This window comes from Camellia sinensis, unplaced genomic scaffold (assembly GCF_055761805.1).
Source record: "Camellia sinensis isolate YWXY unplaced genomic scaffold, ASM5576180v1 Unanchor1, whole genome shotgun sequence".
Classification (NCBI taxonomy): domain Eukaryota; kingdom Viridiplantae; phylum Streptophyta; class Magnoliopsida; order Ericales; family Theaceae; genus Camellia; species Camellia sinensis.
Window position 1 is genome coordinate 44,766,041 of NW_028128987.1, and position 19,585 is coordinate 44,785,625.

Below are 19,585 nucleotides of genomic sequence, written 5' to 3' on the forward strand. Positions count from 1 at the left end.
AGATCGTTAAGGTATAGTGGTTTCGGGATTGAACTTCCAGTTTTAATTTTATGCTACTTTCATTTTTATATTTATTCTACTTCCATTTTAATTGAATTTACTTTCCTATTAAACTTCCTTTTTTATTTAATTTCCAAATATATCGCTAAGGTATAGTGGTTTCTGGATTGAACTTCCATTTTTAATTTTATGCAACTTTCATTTTTATTTTTATTCTACTTCAATTTTTATTCAATTTTCTTTCCAATTAAACTTCCTTTTTTATTTAATTTCCAAATAGATCGCTAAGGTATAGTGGTTTCTGGATTGAACTTCCATTTTTAATTTTATGCACCTTTCATTTTTATTTATATTCTACTTCCATTTTTATTTAATTTACTTTTCTATTAAACTTCCTTTTTTATTTAATTTCCAAATAGATCGTTAAGGTACAGTGGTTTCTGAAATGAACTACCATTTTTAATTTTCTGCAACTTCTATTTTTATTTTTATTTAACTTCCTTTTTTATTCAAGTTTCTTTTCTACTCAACTTCCTTTTTTATTTAATATCCAAATAGATCATTAAGGTAAAGTGGTTTTTGGATTGAATTTCCATTTTTAATTTTATGCAACTTTCATTTTTATTTTTATTCAACTTCCATTTTTATTCAATTTACTTTTCTATTAAACTTCCTTTTTTATTTAATTTCCAAATAAATCGTTAAGGTATAGTCGTTTTTGGATTGAACTTCCATTTTTAATTTTATGCAACTTTCATTTTTATTTTTATTCAACTTCCATTTTTATTCAATTTACTTTTCTATTAAACTTCCTTTTTTATTTAATTTCCAAATAAACCGTTAAGGTATAGTCGTTTTTGGATTGAACTTCCATTTTTAATTTTATGCAACTTTCATTTTTATTTTTATTCAACTTCCATTTTTATTCAATTAACTTTTCTATTAAACTTCCTTTTCTATTTAATTTCCAAATAGATCGCTAAGGTAAAGTCGTTTCTGGATTGAACTTCCATATTAAATTTTCAGCAACTTTCATTTTTATTTTTATTCAATTTACTTTTCTGTTAAACTTTCTTTTTTATTTAATTTCCAAATAGATCGTTAAGGTATAGTGGTTTCTAGACTGAACATCCATTTTTAATTTTATGCAACTTTCATTTTTATTTTTATTCTACTTCCATTTTAATTCAATTTACTTTCCTATTAAACTTCCTTTTTATTTAATTTCCAAATAGATCGCTAAGGTATAGTGGTTTCTGGATTGAACTTCCATTTTTAATTTTATGCAACTTTCATCTTTATTTATATTCTACTTCCATTTTAATTTAATTTACTTTTCTATTAAACTTCCTTTTTTATTTAATTTCCAAATAGATCGTTAAGGTATAATGGTGTCTGTAATGAACTCCCATTTTTAACTTTCTGCAACTTCCATTTTTATTTTTATTCAACTTCCAATTTTATTCAATTTACTTTTCTATTAAACTTCCTTTTTTATTTACTTTCCAAATAGATCGTTAAGGTAAAGTGGTTTCTGGATTGAACTTCCATTTTTAATTTTATGCAACTTTCATTTTTATTTTTATTCTACTTCCATTTTAATTCAATTTACTTTCCTATTTAACTTCATTTTTTATTTAATTTCCAAATAAATCGTTAAGGTATAGTGGTTTTTGGATTGAACTTCCATTTCTAATTTTATGCAACTTTCATTTTTGTTTTTATTCAACTTCCGTTTTTATTCAATTTGCTTTTCTATTAAACTTCCTTTTTTATTTAATTTCCAAATGGATCGTTAAGGTATAGTGGTTTGTGGATTGAACTTCCATTTTTAATTTTATGCAACTTCCATTTTTATTTTTATTCAACTTCCATTTTTTTTTCAATTTACTTTTTTATTAAACTACCTTTTTCATTTAATTTCCAAATAGATCGTTAAGGTAAAGTGGTTTCTGGATTGAACTTCCATTTTCAATTTTATGGAACTTTCATTTTTAGTTTTATTCAACTTCCTTTTTTATTCAATTTACTTTTCTATTAAACTTCCTTTTTTATTTAATTTCCAAATAGATCGTTAAGGTATAGTGGTTTCTGGATTGAACTTACATTTTTAATTTTATGCAACTTTCATTTTTATTTTTATTCTACTTCCATTTTAATTCAATTTACTTTCCTATTAAACTTCCTTTTTTATTTCATTTCCAAATAGATCGTTAAGGTATAGTGGTTTCTGGAATGAACTTCCATTTTTAATTCTATGCAACTTTCATTTTTATTTTTATTTAACTTCCTTTTTTATTCAAGATTCTTTTCTACTCAACTTCCTTTTTTATTTGATTTCCAAATAGATCGTTAAGTTATAGTGGTTTCTGGATTGAACTTCCAGTTTTAATTTTATCCAACTTTCATTTTTATTTTTATTCTACTTCCATTTTAATTCAATTTACTTTCCTATTAAACTTCCTTTTTTATTTAATTTCCAAGTAGATCCTTAAGGTATAGTGGTTTCTGGATTGAACTTCCATTTTCAATTTTATGCAACTTTCATTTTTATTTTTATTCTACTTCCATTTTAATTCAATTTGTTGTCCTATTAAACTTCCATTTTTAATTTTATGCAACTTTCATTTTTATTTTTATTCGACTTGCATTTTAAGTTAATTTACTTTCCTATTAAATTTCATTTTTTATTTCATTTCCAAATAGATCGTTAAGGTATAGTGGTTTCTGGAATGAACTTCCATTTTTATTTTTATTTAACTTCCTTTTTTATTAAAGATTCTTTTCTACTCAACATTCCTTTTTTATTTAATTTCCAAATAGATCGTTAAGGTATAGTGGTTTCTGGATTGAACTTCCAGTTTTAATTTTATGCCACTTTAATTTTTATATTTATTCTACTTCCATTTTAATTCAATTTAGTTTCCTATTAAACTTCCTTTTTTATTTAATTTCCAAATATATCGCTAAGGGATAGTGGTTTTTGGATTGAACTTCCATTTTTAATTTTATGCAACTATCATTTTTATTTTTATTCTACTTCCATTTTTATTTAATTTACTATCCTATTAAACTTCCTTTTTAATTTAATTTCCAAATAGATCGTTAAAGTGTAGTGGTTTCTGGAATGAACTTCCATTTTTAATTTTCTGCAACTTCCATTTTTATTTTTATTTAATTTCCTTTTTTATTCAAGATTCTTTTATACTCAACTTCCTTTTTTATTTAATTTCCAACAAGATCGTTAAGGTATAGTGCTTTTTGGATTGAACTTCCATTTTTAATTTTATGCAACTTTCATTTTTATTTTTATTCAACTTCCATTTTTATTCAATTTACTTTGCTATTAAACTTCCTTTTTTATTTAATTTCCAAATAGATCGCTAAGGTAAAGTGGTTTCTGGATTGAACTTCCACATTTAATTTTCTGCAACTTTCATTTTTCTTTTTATTCAAATTCCATTTTTATTTAATTTACTTTTCTGTTAAACTTTCTTTTTTATTTAATTTCCAAATAGATCGTTAAGGTATAGTGGTTTGTGGATTGAACATCCATTTTTAATTTTATGAAACTTTCATTTTTATTTTTATTCTATTTCCATTTTAATTCAATTTACTTTCCTATTAAACTTCCTTTTTATTTAATTTCCAAATAGATCGCTAAGGTATAGTGGTTTCTGGATTGAACTTCCATTTTTAATTTTATGCAACTTTCATTTTTATTTATATTCTACTTCCATTTTTATTTAATTTACTTTTCTATTAAACTTCCTTTTTTATTTAATTTCCAAATAGATCGTTAAGGTATAGTGGTTTCTGGAATGCACTTCCATTTTTAATTTTCTGCAACTCCCATTTTTATTTTTATTTAACTTCCTTTTTTATTCAAGTTTTTTTTCAACTCAACTTCCTCTTTTATTTAATTTCCAAATAGATCGTTAAGGTATAGTGGTTTTTGGATTGAATTTCCATTTTTAATTTTATGCAACTTTCATTTTTATTTTTATTCAACTTCCATTTTTGTTCAATTTACTTTTCTATTAAACTTCGTTTTTTATTTAATATCTGAATAAATCGTTAAGGTATACTGGTTTTTGGATTGAACTTCCATTTTTAATTCTATGCAACTTTTATTTTTATTTTTATTCAACTTCCATTTTTATTTAATTTACTTTTCTATTAAACTTCCTTTTATATTTAATTTCCAAATAGATCGTTAAGGTATATTGGTTTCTGGAATGAACTTCCATTTTTAATTTTCTTTAACTTCCATTTTTATTTTTATTTAACTTACTTTTTTATTCAAGTTTCTTTTCTACTCAACTTCCTTTTTTATTTAATTTCCAAATAGATCGTTAAGGTATAGTGGTTTTTGGATTGAATTTCCATTTTTAATTTTATGCAACTTTCATTTTTTTTTTCATTTAACTTCCATTTTTATTCAATTTACTTTTCTGTTAAACTTCCTTTTTTATTTAATTTCCAAATATATCGTTAAGGTATAGTGGTTTTTGGAATGAGCTTCATTTTTAATTTTATGCAACTTTCATTTTTATTTTTATTCTACTCCCATTTTTATTTAATTTACTTTTCTATTAAACATCCTTTTTCATTTAATTTCCAAATAGATCTTTAAGGTATAGTGGTTTCTGGAATGAACTTCCATTTTTAATTTTCTGCAACTTCCATTTTTATTTTAATTTAACTTCCTTTTTTATTCAAGTTTCTTTTCTACTCAACTTCCTTTTTTATTTAATTTCCAAATAGATCGTTAAGGTATAGTGGTTTTTGGATTGAATTTCCATTTTTAATTTTATGCAACTTTCATTTTTATTTTTATTCAACTTCCATTTTTATTCAATTTACTTTTCTATTAAACTTCCTTTTTTATTTAATTTCCAAATAAATCGTTAAGGTATAGTGGTTTTTGGATTGAACTTCCATTTTTAATTTTATGCAACTTTCATTTTTATTTTTATTCAACTTCGATTTTTATTCAATTTACTTTTCTATTAAACTTCCTTTATTTTTAATTTCCAAATAGATCGTTAAGGTATAGTGGTTTTTGGAATGAACTTCCATTTTTAATTTTCTGCAACTTCCATTTTTATTTTTATTTAATTTCCTTTTTTATTCATGATTCTTTTCTACTCAACTTCCTTTTTTATTTAATTTTCAAATAGATCGTTAAGGTATAGTGCTTTTTGAATTGAACTTCCATTTTCAATTTTATGCAACTTTCATTTTTATTTTTATTCAACTTCCTTTTTATTCAATTTACTTTGCCATTAAACTTCCTTTTTTATTTAATTTCCAAATAGATCGCTAAGGTAAAGTGGTTTCTGGATTGAACTTCCATATTTAATTTTCTGCAACTTTCATTTTTATTTTTATACAAATTCCATTTTTATTCAATTTACTTTTCTGTTAAACTTCCTTTTTTATTTAATTTCCAAATAGATCGTTAAGGTATAGTGGTTTCTGGATTGAACATCCATTTTTAATTTTATGGAACTTTCATTTTTATTTTTATTCTACATCCATTTTAATTTAATTTACTTTCCTATTAAACTTCCTTTTTATTTAATTTCCAAATAGATCGCTAAGGTATAGTGGTTTCTGGACTGAACTTCCATTTTTAATTTTATGCAACTTTCATTTTTATTTATATTCAACTCCCATTTTTATTTAATTTACTTTTCTATTAAACTTCCTTTTTTATTTAATTTCCAAATAGATCGTTAAGGTATATTGGTTTCTGGAATGAACTTCCATTTTTAATTTTCTGCAACTTCTATTTTTATTTTTATTTAACTTCCTTTTTTATTCAAGTTTCTTTTCTACTCAACTTCCTTTTTTATTTAATTTCCAAATAGATCGTTAAGGTATAGTGGTTTTTGGATTGAATTTCCATTTTTAATTTTATGCAACTTTCATTTTTATTTTTATTTAACTTCCATTTTTATTCAATTTACTTTTTTATTAAACTTCCTTTTTTAATTAATTTCCAAATAAATTGTTAAGGTATACTGCTTTTTGGATTAAACTTCCATTTTTAATTTTATGCAACTTTCATTTTTATTTTTATTCAACTTCCATTTTTATTCAATTTACTTTTCTATTAAACTTCCTTTTTTATTTAATTTCCAAATAAATCGTTAAGGTATAGTGGTTTTTGGATTGAACTACCATTTTTAATTTTATTCAACTTTCATTTTTATTTTTATTCAACTTCCATTTTTATTCAATTTACTTTTCTATTAAACTTCCTTTTATATTTAATTTCCAAATAGATCGTTAAGGTATAGTGGTTTCTGGATTGAACTTTCATTTTTAATTTTATGCAACTTTCATTTTTATTTTTATTCAACTTCCATTTTTATTCAAATTACTTTGCTATTAAATTTCCTTTTTTATTTAATTTCCAAATAGATCGCTAAGGTAAAGTGCTTTCTGGATTGAACTTCCACATTTAATTTTCTGCAACTTTCATTTTTATTTTTATTCTACTTCCATTTTTATTCAATTTACTTTCCTGTTAAACTTCCTTTTTCATTTAATTTCCAAATAGATCGTTAAGGTATAGTGGTTTCTGGAATGAACTTCCATTTTTAATTTTCTGCAACTTCCATTTTGATTTTTATTTAGTTTCCTTTTTATTCAAGATTCTTTTCTACTCAACTTCCTTTTTTATTTAATTTCCAAATAGATCGGTAAGGTATAGTGCTTTTTGGATTGAACTTCCATTTTTAATTTAATGCAACTTTCATTTTTATTTTTATTCAACTTCCATTTTTATTCCATTTACTTTGCTATTAAACTTCCTTTTTTATTTAATTTCCAAATAGATCGCTAAGGTAAAGTGGTTTCTGGATTGAGCTTCCTTATTTAATTTTCTGCAACTTTCATTTTTATTTTTGTACAAATTCCATTTTTATTCAATTTACTTTTCTGTTAAATTTTTTTTTTTATTTAATTTCCAAATAGATCGTTAAGGTATAGTGGTTTCTGGATTGAACATCCATTTTTAATTTTATGGAACTTTCATTTTTATTTTTATTCTACTTCCATTTTTATTCAATTTACTTTCCTATTAAACTTCCTTTTTATTTAATTTCCAAATAGATCGCTAAGGTATAGTGGTTTCTGGATTGAACTTCCATTTTTAATTTTATGCAACTTTCATTTTTATTTTTATTCAACTTCCATTTTTACTCAATTTACTTTCCTATTAAACTTCCTCTTTTATTTAATTTCCGAATAAATCGTTAAGGTATAGTGGTTTTTGGATTGAACTTCCATTTTTAATTTTATGCAACTTTCATTTTCATTTTTATTCTACTCCCATTTTTATTTAATTTACTTTTCTGTTAAACTTCCTTTTTTATTTAATTTCCAAATAGATCGTTAAGGTATAGTGGCTTCTGGATTGAACATCCATTTTTAATTTTATGGAACTTTCATTTTTATTTTTATTCTACTTCCATTTTTATTCAATTTACTTTCCTATTAAACTTCCTTTTTATTTAATATCCAAACAGATCGCTAAGGTATAGTGGTTTCTGGATTGAACTTCCATTTTTAATTTTATGCAACTTTCATTTTTATTTTTATTCTACTCCCATTTTTATTTAATTTACTTTTCTATTAAACTTCCTTTTTTATTTATGTTCCAAATAGATCGTTAAGGTACAGTGGTTTCTGGAATGAACTTCCATTTTTAATTTTCTGCAACTTCCATTTTTATTTTTATTTAACTTCCTTTTTTATTCAATTTTCTTTTCTACTCAACTTCCTTTTTTATTTAATTTCCAAATAGATCGTTAAGGTATAGTGGTCTTTGGATTGAATTTCCATTTTTAATTTTATGCAACTTTCATTTTTATTTTTATTCAACTTCCATTTTTACTCAATGTACTTTCCTATTAAACTTCCTTTTTTATTTAATTTCCAAATAAATCGTTAAGGTATAGTGGTTTTTGGATTGAACTTCCATTTTTAATTTTATGCAACTTTCATTTTCATTTTTATTCTACTCCCATTTTTATTTAATTTACTTTTCTGTTAAACTTCCATTTTTATTTAATTTCCAAATAGATCGTTAAGGTATAGTGGTTTCTGGAATGAACTTCCATTTTTAATTTTCTGCAACTTCCATTTTTATTTTTATTTAACTTCCTTTTTTATTCAAGTTTCTTTTCTACTCAACTTCCTTTTTTACTTAATTTCCAAATAGATCGTTAAGGTATAGTGGTTTTTGGATTGAATTTCCATTTTGAATTTTATGCAACTTTTATTTTTATTTTTATTCAACTTCCATTTTTATTCAATTTACTTTTCTATTAAACTTCCTTTTTTATTTAATTTCCAAATAAATCGTTAAGGTATTGTGGTTTTTGGATTGAACTTCCATTTTTAATTTTATGCAACTTTCATTTTTATTTTTATTCTACTTCGATTTTTATTCAATTTACTTTTCTATTAAACTTCCTTTTTTATTTAATTTCCAAATAGATCGTTAAGGTATAATGGTTTTTGGAATGAACTTCCATTTTTAATTTTCTGCAACTTCCATTTTTATTTTAATTTAACTTCCTTTTTTATTCAAGTTTCTTTTCTTCTCAACTTCCTTTTTTGTTTAATTTCCAAATAGATTGTTAAGGTATAGTGGTTTTTAGATTGAATTTCCATTTTTAATTTTATGCAACTTTCATTTTTATTTTTATTCAACTTCCATTTTTATTCAATTTACTTTTTTATTAAACTTCCTTTTTTAATTAATTTCCAAATAAATTGTTAAGGTATACTGCTTTTTGGATTAAACTTCCATTTTTAATTCTACACAACTTTCATATTTATTTTTATTCAACTTCCATTTTTATTCAATTTACTTTTCTATTAAACTTCCTTTTTTATTTAATTTCCAAATAAATCGTTAAGGTATAGTGGTTTTTGGATTGAACTTCCATTTTTAATTTTATTCAACTTTCATTTTTATTTTTATTCAACTTCCATTTTTATTCAATTTACTTTTCTATTAAACTTCCTTTTATATTTAATTTCCAAATAGATCGTTAAGGTATAGTGGTTTCTGGATTGAACTTTCATTTTTAATTTTATGCAACTTTCATTTTTATTTTTATTCAACTTCCATTTTTATTCAATTTACTTTGCTATTAGACTTCCTTTTTTATTTAATTTCCAAATAGATCGCTAAGGTAAAGTGGTTTCTGGATTGAACTTCCACATTTAATTTTCTGCAACTTTCATTTTTATTTTTATTCTACTTCCATTTTTATTCAATTTACTTTCCTATTAAACTTCCTTTTTCATTTAATTTCCGAATAGATCGTTAAGGTATAGTGGTTTCTGGAATGAACTTCCATTTTTAATTTTCTGCAACTTCCATTTTTATTTTTATTTAATTTCCTTTTTATTCAAGATTCTTTTCTACTCAACTTCCTTTTTTATTTAATTTCCAAATAGATCGGTAAGGTATAGTGCTTTTTGGATTTAACTTCCATTTTCAATTTAATGCAACTTTCATTTTTATTTTTATTCAACTTTCATTTTTATTCCATTTACTTTGCTATTAAACTTCCTTTTTTATTTAATTTCCAAATAGATCGCTAAGGTAAAGTGGTTTCTGGATTGAACTTCCTTATTTAATTTTCTGCAACTTTCATTTTTATTTTTATACAAATTCCATTTTTATTCAATTTACTTTTCTGTTAAACTTTCTTTTTTATTTCATATCCAAATAGATCGTTAAGGTATAGTGGTTTCTGGATTGAACATCCATTTTTAATTTTATGGAACTTTCATTTTTATTTTTATTCTACTTCCATTTTTATTCAATTTACTTTCCTATTAAACTTCGTTTTTATTTAATTTCCAAATAGATCTCTAAGGTATAGTGGTTTCTGGATTGAACTTCCATTTTTAATTTTATGCAACTTTCATTTTTATTTTTATTCTACTCCCATTTTTATTTAATTTACTTTTCTATTAAACTTCCTTTTTTATTTATGTTCCAAATAGATCGTTAAGGTACAGTGGTTTCTGGAATGAACTTCCATTTTTAATTTTCTGCAACTTCCATTTTTATTTTTATTTAACTTCCTTTTTTATTCCAGTTTCTTTTCTACTCAACTTCCTTTTTTATTTAATTTCCAAATAGATCGTTAAGGTATAGTGGTCTTTGGATTGAATTTCCATTTTTAATTTTATGCAACTTTCATTTTTATTTTTATTCAACTTCCATTTTTACTCAATTTACTTTCCTATTAAACTTCCTTTTTTATTTAATTTCCAAATAAATCGTTAAGGTATTTGGATTGAACTTCCATTTTTAATTTTATGCAACTTTCATTTTCATTTTTATTCTACCCCCATTTTTATTTAATTTCCTTTTCTGTTAAACTTCCTTTTTTATTTAATTTCCAAATAGATCGTTAAGGTATAGTGGTTTCGGGATTGAACATCCATTTTTAATTTTATGGAACTTTCATTTTTATTTTTATTCAACTTCCATTTTTATTCAATTTACTTTTCTATTAAACTTCCTTTTTTATTTAATTTTCAAATAAATCGTTAAGGTATAGTGGTTTTTGGATTGAACTTCCATTTTTAATTTTATGCAACTTTCATTTTTATTTTTATTCAACTTCGATTTTTATTCAATTTACTTTTCTATTAAACTTCCTTTATGTTTAATTTCCAAATAGATCGTTAAGGTATAGTGGTTTTTGGAATGAACTTCCATTTTTAATTTTCTGCAACTTCCATTTTTATTTTTATTTAATTTCCTTTTTTATTCATGATTCTTTTCTACTCAACTTCCTTTTTTATTTAATTTCCAAATAGATCTCTAAGGTATAGTGGTTTCTGGATTGAACTTTCATTTTTAATTTTATGCAACTTTCATTTTTATTTTTATTCAACTTCCATTTTTATTCAATTTACTTTGCTATTAAACTTCCTTTTTTATTTAATTTCCAAATAGATCGCTAAGGTAAAGTGGTTTCTGGATTGAACTTCCACATTTAATTTTCTGCAACTTTCATTTTTATTTTTATTCTACTTCCATTTTTATTCAATTTACTTTCCTATTAAACTTCCTTTTTCATTTAATTTCCAAATAGATCGTTAAGGTATAGTGGTTTCTGGATTGAACATCCATTTTTAATTTTATGGAACTTTCATTTTTATTTTTATTCTACATCCATTTTAATTCAATTTACTTTCCTATTAAACTTCCTTTTTATTTAATTTCCAAATAGATCGCTATGGTATAGTGGTTTCTGGATTGAACTTCCATTTTTAATTTTATGCAACTTTCATTTTTATTTATATTCAACTCCCATTTTTATTTAATTTACTTTTCTATTAAACTTCCTTTTTTATTTAATTTCCAAATAGATCGTTAAGGTATATTGGTTTCTAGAATGAACTTCCATTTTTAATTTTCTGCAACTTTCATTTTTATTTTTATTTAACTTCCTTTCTTATTCAAGTTTTTTTCTACTCAACTTCCTTTTTTATTTAGTTTCCAAATAGATCGTTAAGGTATAGTGGTTTTTGGATTGAATTTCCATTTTTAATTTTATGCAACTTTCATTTTTATTTTTATTCAACTTCCATTTTTATTCAATTTACTTTTCTATTAAACTTCCTTTTTTATTTAATTTCCAAATAAGTCGTTAAGGTATAGTGGTTTTTGGAATGAGCTTCATTTTTAATTTTATGCAACTTTCATTTTTATTTTTATTCTACTCCCATTTTTATTTAATTTACTTTTCTATTAAATATCCTTTTTTATTTAATTTCCAAATAGATCGTCAAGGTATAGTGGTTTCTGGAATGAACTTCCATTTTAAATTTTCTGCAACTTCCATTTTTATTTTTATTTAATTTCCTTTTTTATTCAAGATTCTTTTCTACTCAACTTCCTTTTTTTATTTAATTTCCAAATAGATCGTTAAGGTATAGTGCTTTTTGATTGAACTTCCATTTTTAATTTTATGCAACTTTCATTTTTATTTTTATTCAACTTCCTTTTTATTCAATTTACTTTGCCATTAAACTTCCTTTTTTATTTAATTTCCAAATAGATCGCTAAGGTAAAGTGGTTTCTGGATTGAACTTCCATATTTAATTTTTTGCAACTTTCATTTTTATTTTTATACAAATTCCATTTTTATTCAATTTACTTTTCTGTTAAACTTTCTTTTTTATTTAATTTCCAAATAGATCGTTAAGGTATAATGGTTTCTGGATTGAACATCCATTTTTAATTTTATGGAACTTTCATTTTTATTTTTATTCTACATCCATTTTAATTCAATTTACTTTCCTATTAAACTTCCTTTTTATTTAATTTCCAAATAGATCGCTAAGGTATAGTGGTTTCTGGATTGAACTTCCATTTTTAATTTTATGCAACTTTCATTTTTATTTATATTCAACTCCCATTTTTATTTAATTTACTTTTCTATTAAACATCCTTTTTTATTTAATTTCCAAATAGATCGTCAAGGTATAGTGGTTTCTGGAATGAACTTCCATTTTAAATTTTCTGCAACATCCATTTTTATTTTTATTTAATTTCCTTTTTTATTCAAGATTCTTTTCTACTCAACTTCCTTTTTTTATTTAATTTCCAAATAGATCGTTAAGGTATAGTGCTTTTTGATTGAACTTCCATTTTTAATTTTATGCAACTTTCATTTTTATTTTTATTCAACTTCCTTTTTATTCAATTTACTTTGCCATTAAACTTCCTTTTTTATTTAATTTCCAAATAGATCGCTAAGGTAAAGTGGTTTCTGGATTGAACTTCCATATTTAATTTTTTGCAACTTTCATTTTTATTTTTATACAAATTCCATTTTTATTCAATTTACTTTTCTGTTAAACTTTCTTTTTTATTTAATTTCCAAATAGATCGTTAAGGTATAATGGTTTCTGGATTGAACATCCATTTTTAATTTTATGGAACTTTCATTTTTATTTTTATTCTACATCCATTTTAATTCAATTTACTTTCCTATTAAACTTCCTTTTTATTTAATTTCCAAATAGATCGCTAAGGTATAGTGGTTTCTGGATTGAACTTCCATTTTTAATTTTATGCAACTTTCATTTTTATTTATATTCAACTCCCATTTTTATTTAATTTACTTTTCTATTAAACTTCCTTTTTTATTTAATTTCCAAATAGAACGTTACGGTATATTGGTTTCTGGAATGAACTTCCATTTTTAATTTTCTGCAACTTTCATTTTTATTTTTATTTAACTTCCTTTTTTATTCAAGTTTCTTTTCTACTCAACTTCCTTTTTTATTTAATTTCCAAATAGATCGGTAAGGTATAGTGGTTTTTGGATTGAATTTCCATTTTTAATTTTATGCAACTTTCATTTTTATTTTTATTCAACTTCCATTTTTATTCAATTTACTTTTCAATTAAACTTCCTTTTTTATTTAATTTCCAAATAAATCGTTAAGGTATAGTGGTTTTTGGAATGAGCTTCATTTTTAATTTTATGCAACTTTCATTTTTATTTTTATTCTACTCCCATTTTTATTTAATTTACTTTTCTATTAAACATCCTTTTTTATTTAATTTCCAAATAGATCGTTAAGGTATAGTGGTTTCTGGAATGAACTTCCATTTTTAATTTTCTGCAACTTCCATTTTTATTTTAATTTAACTTCCTTTTTTATTCAAGTTTCTTTGCTACTCAACTTCCTTTTTTATTGAATTTCCAAATAGATCGTTAAGGTATAGTGGTTTTTAGATTGAATTTCCATTTTTAATTTTATGCAACTTTCATTTTTATTTTTATTCAACTTCCATTTTTATTCAATTTACTTTTTTATTAAACTTCCTTGTTTAATTAATTTCCAAATAAATTGTTAAGGTATACTGCTTTTTGGATTAAACTTCCATTTTTAATTCTATGCAACTTTCATTTTTATTTTTATTCAACTTCCATTTTTATTCAATTTACTTTTCTATTAAACTTCCTTTTTCATTTAATTTCCAAATAAATCGTTAAGGTATAGTGGTTTTTGGATTGAACTTCCATATTTAATTTTCTGCAACTTTCATTTTTATTTTTATTCAACTTCTATTTTTATTCAATTTACTTTTCTGTTAAACTTTCTTTTTTATTTAATTTCAAAATAGATCGTTAAGGTATAGTGGTTTCTGGATTAAACATCCATTTTTCATTTTATGCAACTTTCATTTTTATTTTTATTCTACTTCCATTTTAATTCCATTTTCTTTCCTATTAAACTTCCTTTTTATTTAATTTCCAAATAGATCGCTAAGGTATAGTGGTTTCTGGATTGAACTTCCAATTTTAATTTTATGCAACTTTCATTTTTATTTATATTCTACTTCTATTTTTGTTTAATTTACTTTTCTATTAAACTGCCTTTTTTATTTAATTTCCAAATAGATCGTTAAGGTATAGTGGTTTCTGGAATGAACTCCCATTTATAATTTTCTGCAACTTCCATTTTTATTTTTATTCAACTTTCATTTTTATTCAATTTACTTTTCTATTAAACTTCCTTTTTTATTTAATTTCCAAATTGATCGTTAAGGTAAAGTGGTTTCTGGATTGAACTTCCATTTTTAATTTTATGCAATTTTCGTTTTTATTTTTATTCTACTTCCATTTAAATTCAATTAACTTTCCTGCTAAACTTCCTTTTTTATTTAATTTCCAAATAAATCGTTAAGGTATAGTGGTTTTTGGATTGAACTTCCATTTCTAATTTTATGCAAATTTCATTTTTATTTTTATTCAACTTCCGTTTTTAATCAATTTACTTTTCTATTAAACTTCCTTTTTTATTTAATTTCCAAATGGATCGTTAAGGTATAGTGGTTTGTGGGTTGAACTTCCATTTTTAATTTTATGCATCTTCCTTTTTTATTTTTATTCAACTTCCATTTTTATTCAATTTACTTTTCTATTAAACCATTTTTCTTATTTAATTTCCAAATAGATCGGTAAGGTATAGTGGTTTCTGGATTGAACTTCCATTTTTAATTTTATGCAACTTTCATTTTTATTTTTATTCTACTTCCATTTTAATTCAATTTACTTTCCTATTAAACTTCCTTTTTTGTTTAATTTCCAAGTAGATCGTTAAGGTATAGTGGTTTCTGGATAGAACTTCCATTTTTAATTTTATGCAACTTTCATTTTTATTTTTATTCTACTTCCATTTTACTTCAATTTACTTTCCTATTAAACTTCCTTTTTTATTTAATTTCCAAATAGATCGTTAAGGTATAGTGGTTTCTAGATTGAACTTCCATTTTCAATTTTATGCAACTTTCATTTTTATTTTTATTCTACTTCCATTTTAATTCAATTTACTTTCCTATTAAACTTCCTTTTTTATTTAATTTCCAAGTAGAACGTTAAGGTATAGTGGTTTCTGGATTGAACATCCATTTTTAATTTTATACAACTTTCATTTTTATTTTTATTTTACTTCAATTTTTAATCAATTTACTTTTCTATTAAACTTCCTTTTTTATTTAATTTGCAAATAGATCGTTAAGGTATGGTGGTTTCTGGAGTGAACTTTCATTTTTAATTTTCTACAACTTCCATTTTTATTTTTATTTAACTTCCTTTTTTATTCAAGATTCTTTTCCACTCAACTTCCTTTTTTAATTAATTTCCAAATATATCGTTAAGGTATAGTGGTTTCGGGATTGAACTTCCAGTTTTAATTTTATGCCACTTTCATTTTTATATTTATTCTACTTCCATTTTAATTCAATTTACTTTCCAATTAAACTTCCTTTTTTATTTAATTTCCAAATATATCGCTAAGGTATAGTGGTTTCTGGATTGAACTTCCATTTTAAATTTTATGCAGCTTTCATTTTTATTTTTATTCTTCTTCCATTGTTATTCAATTTACATTCCTATTAAACTTCCTTTTTTATTTAATTTCCAAATAGATCGTTAAGGTATAGTGGTTTCTGGAATGAACTTCCATTTTTAATTTTCTGCAACTTCCATTTTTGTTTTTATTGAATTTGCTTTTTTATTCAAGATTCTTTTCTACTCAACTTCCTTTTTTATTTAATTTCCAAATAGATCGTTAAGGTATAGTGCTTTTTGGATTGAACTTCCATTTTCAATTTTATGGAACTTTCATTTTTATTTTTATTCAACTTCCATTTTTATTCAATTTACTTTTCTATTAAACTTTCTTTTTATTTAATTTCCAAATAGATCGTTAAGGTATAGTGGTTTCTGGATTGAACTTCCATTTTTAATTTTATGCAATTTTCATTTTTATTTTTATTCTACTTCCATTTTAATTCAATTTACTTTCCTATTAAACTTCCTTTTTTGTTTAATTTCCAAGTAGATCGTTAAGGTATAGTGGTTTCTGGATAGAACTTCCATTTTTAATTTTATGCAACTTTCATTTTTATTTTTATTCTACTTCCATTTTAATGCAATTTACTTTTCTATTAAACTTCCTTTTTTATTTAATTTCCAAATAGATCGTTAAGGTAAAGTGGTTTCTGGATTGAACTTCCATTTTTAATTTTATGCAACTTTCATTTTTATTTTTATTCTACTTCCATTTTAATTCAACTTACTTTCCTATTAAACTTCCTTTTTTGTTTAATTTCCGAGTAGGTCGTTAAGGTATAGTGGTTTCTGGATTGAACATCCATTTTTAATTTTATGCAACTTTCATTTTTACTTTTATTTTACTTCAATTTTTAATCAATTTACTTTTCTATTAAACTTCCTTTTTTATTTAATTTCCAAATAGATCGTTAAGGTATAGTGGTTTCTGGAGTGAACTTTCATTTTTAATTTTCTACAACTTCCATTTTTATTTTTATTTAACTTCCTTTTTTATTCAAGATTCTTTTCCACTAAACTTCGTTTTTTATTTAATTTCCAAATATATCGTTAAGGTATAGTGGTTTCTGGATTGACCTTCCAGTTTTAATTTTATGCTACTTTCATTTTTATATTTATTCTACTTCCATTTTAATTCAATTTACTTTCCAATTAAACTTCCTTTTTTATTTAATTTCCAAATATATCGCTAAGGTATAGTGGTTTCTGGATTGAACTTCCATTTTAAATTTTATGCAGCTTTCATTTTTATTTTTATTCTACTTCCATTGTTATTCAATTTACTTTCCTATTAAACTTTGTAACGCCCTCAAAATAATAACAATAAACCCATCAGATAAGACATGCATTTACATATAAATTAACCACACTCTTATATTCATTAGAGTTCCGTTAATTAAATATTACATGTTAACCTCATAACAAAATGCCCTACGGGCTTACAGCTTTCTAAGTTAACACTTGGTTACAACAAAGAGTTCTAACTCGTTTACACATTAAGCCTTGGCTTGAAGTTACATATAATACATCAAAAGTAAAACGACAAAACTATGCCCGCCACTAGCCTCCCAGCTATGTCCTTGGAGGTGGCATGTTTCCTGTACCTGAAAATGATATTCCCATATAGGGTGAGCCACAGCCCAGTAGAAACACACTAAACCAACCATGGACAATGACTAAAACATTAGCAATTGATAGTTGGTCAACACTGATACAATCACATAAATTACATATTTATGTCAACGACTTACAAGTCCCATTTACTTTTCATTTTCCCTTTTTCAACAGATAAGCATGCTAGCTCTATCATCATTTCCACAGATATGTATAAAAACTATATCTCACATTCAGATAAGCATAAAAGCTATATCCACATTCTCAACAGATATGTATATCAACAATATCCACAGATAAGCATACAAGCTGTATCCACATTCTACAACAGATATGTATATCAACAATATCCACAGATAAGCATACAAGCTGTATCCACACTTCACAAAGATAAGCATATGAGCTCTATCTTCACTTCTCTAGACAAGCATATGAGCTCTGTAACGCCCTCAAAATAAACCCATAATAACCATAACATTAACATGCATTTATAAAAGAAAAAGAATCATTTGAGTTAGTCATCAGAGTATTCTTATTGACAGACTTTACTTGTAACATCCTGCAACATCAAAATAAATGCCCTAAGGGCTTACATCTTTCCAAGCTAACACTTGGACACAAAAAGGATGAGTACTAACTCATTTACAAGTTAAGCCTTAGGCTTGAATGTTTACATGAAATCCCAAAAATAACAAAATAAAACATATAACTAAAGACAAGTCTTCAACATCCCAAACATCAAATCCTTCCAGGCTAAGTCCGTGGAGGTAGCTTATCACCTGAACCTGAAAATGATGTTCCCATAAAGGGTGAGCCACAGCCCAGTAGAAAAATACTAAACCAAATATAAGCATTGAATAAAGCTATAGCATTCAATAGATGGTTAATCAAAATAATCAATTTTATTATTAAACAGTCTCATAACACTAATGTCTAAGACACATTTCACTTTCCATTATTATCAACATGGCTCAGAACCTGGCCAAACTTACAACAGTGAATTATATAACATAATCACATTTCTTCCAATATCAACAAAACAAATGAGACTCATGCTCATATCAAAACACTTCATACTTCCCATTTGATACACATTTTAGTGCTGTATCAATAATCATGTAAAAACACTTCAATATAATAAGCACACATAAAAATGGTGCTAATGGAGTCCATCCCCTATCTCCTCCCAAACAAAAATCCGGTTTAGAGGTCCATCCCCTATCTTCCCCTAAACCGTGGAGTACATCCCCTATCTCCTCCCACACAATATGCAAATGCAATGCTCAACCAATACACGTATTTTCAGTATTAATTCAGTAGTCAAATTAATGACTTAACCAATGTGATTAGTTTCAGTTATTCCTAATCCACATGCAATGTCTACAACAATCACGACTATCCTCCACCGATAGCCCAAAACAGTTATTTCTAGACTGGAAATAAATATAACAACAATTCAATAGGCGAGTGATTTATATTAACCAACTACACCATTTAATCAATAAATTCCCCAATTTCATGGATTTAACCAAATTCCCCAATTTCCCTTAAATTAATTACTCCAATCAATTTAGCAATTTAACTAGGTTTTGTTCCCAAAATTATCAAAGTGTCCCCAACCTATCAAAATACCAAACTTAGAACAAAGCTTATAGAATAGAGTAGGAAATCCCTACCTTGAAGATCACAACTAAAATAGAAAAGATGGAGATGATGACCCAAAATCCAAAGTGCTCCAAATCCTCTCTTTTTCAGATTAAAAGAAAGATCTCGTGAGGCTCTACCTTTCTTCCAAAGGAACTAGGGTAGAAGATCACCGGAAATAGATCAAATCTTGGAGAGAAGGTAAGAGTAGAGAGAGAGACTCTCAAGGGGCGGTTTTTAAAAGTTAAGAGATGAAAAGGTAGGTCAAAAAGTGATCAGAAAAGTGAAATCACGGACTGATGTAGTCGACTCTACGCTCGAGCGTAGAAAGCCCCGCTCGAGCGTAAGACACAGAATCATGCTCGAGCGTGAAGAAAGCCGCTCGAGCGTCGATTGCACCC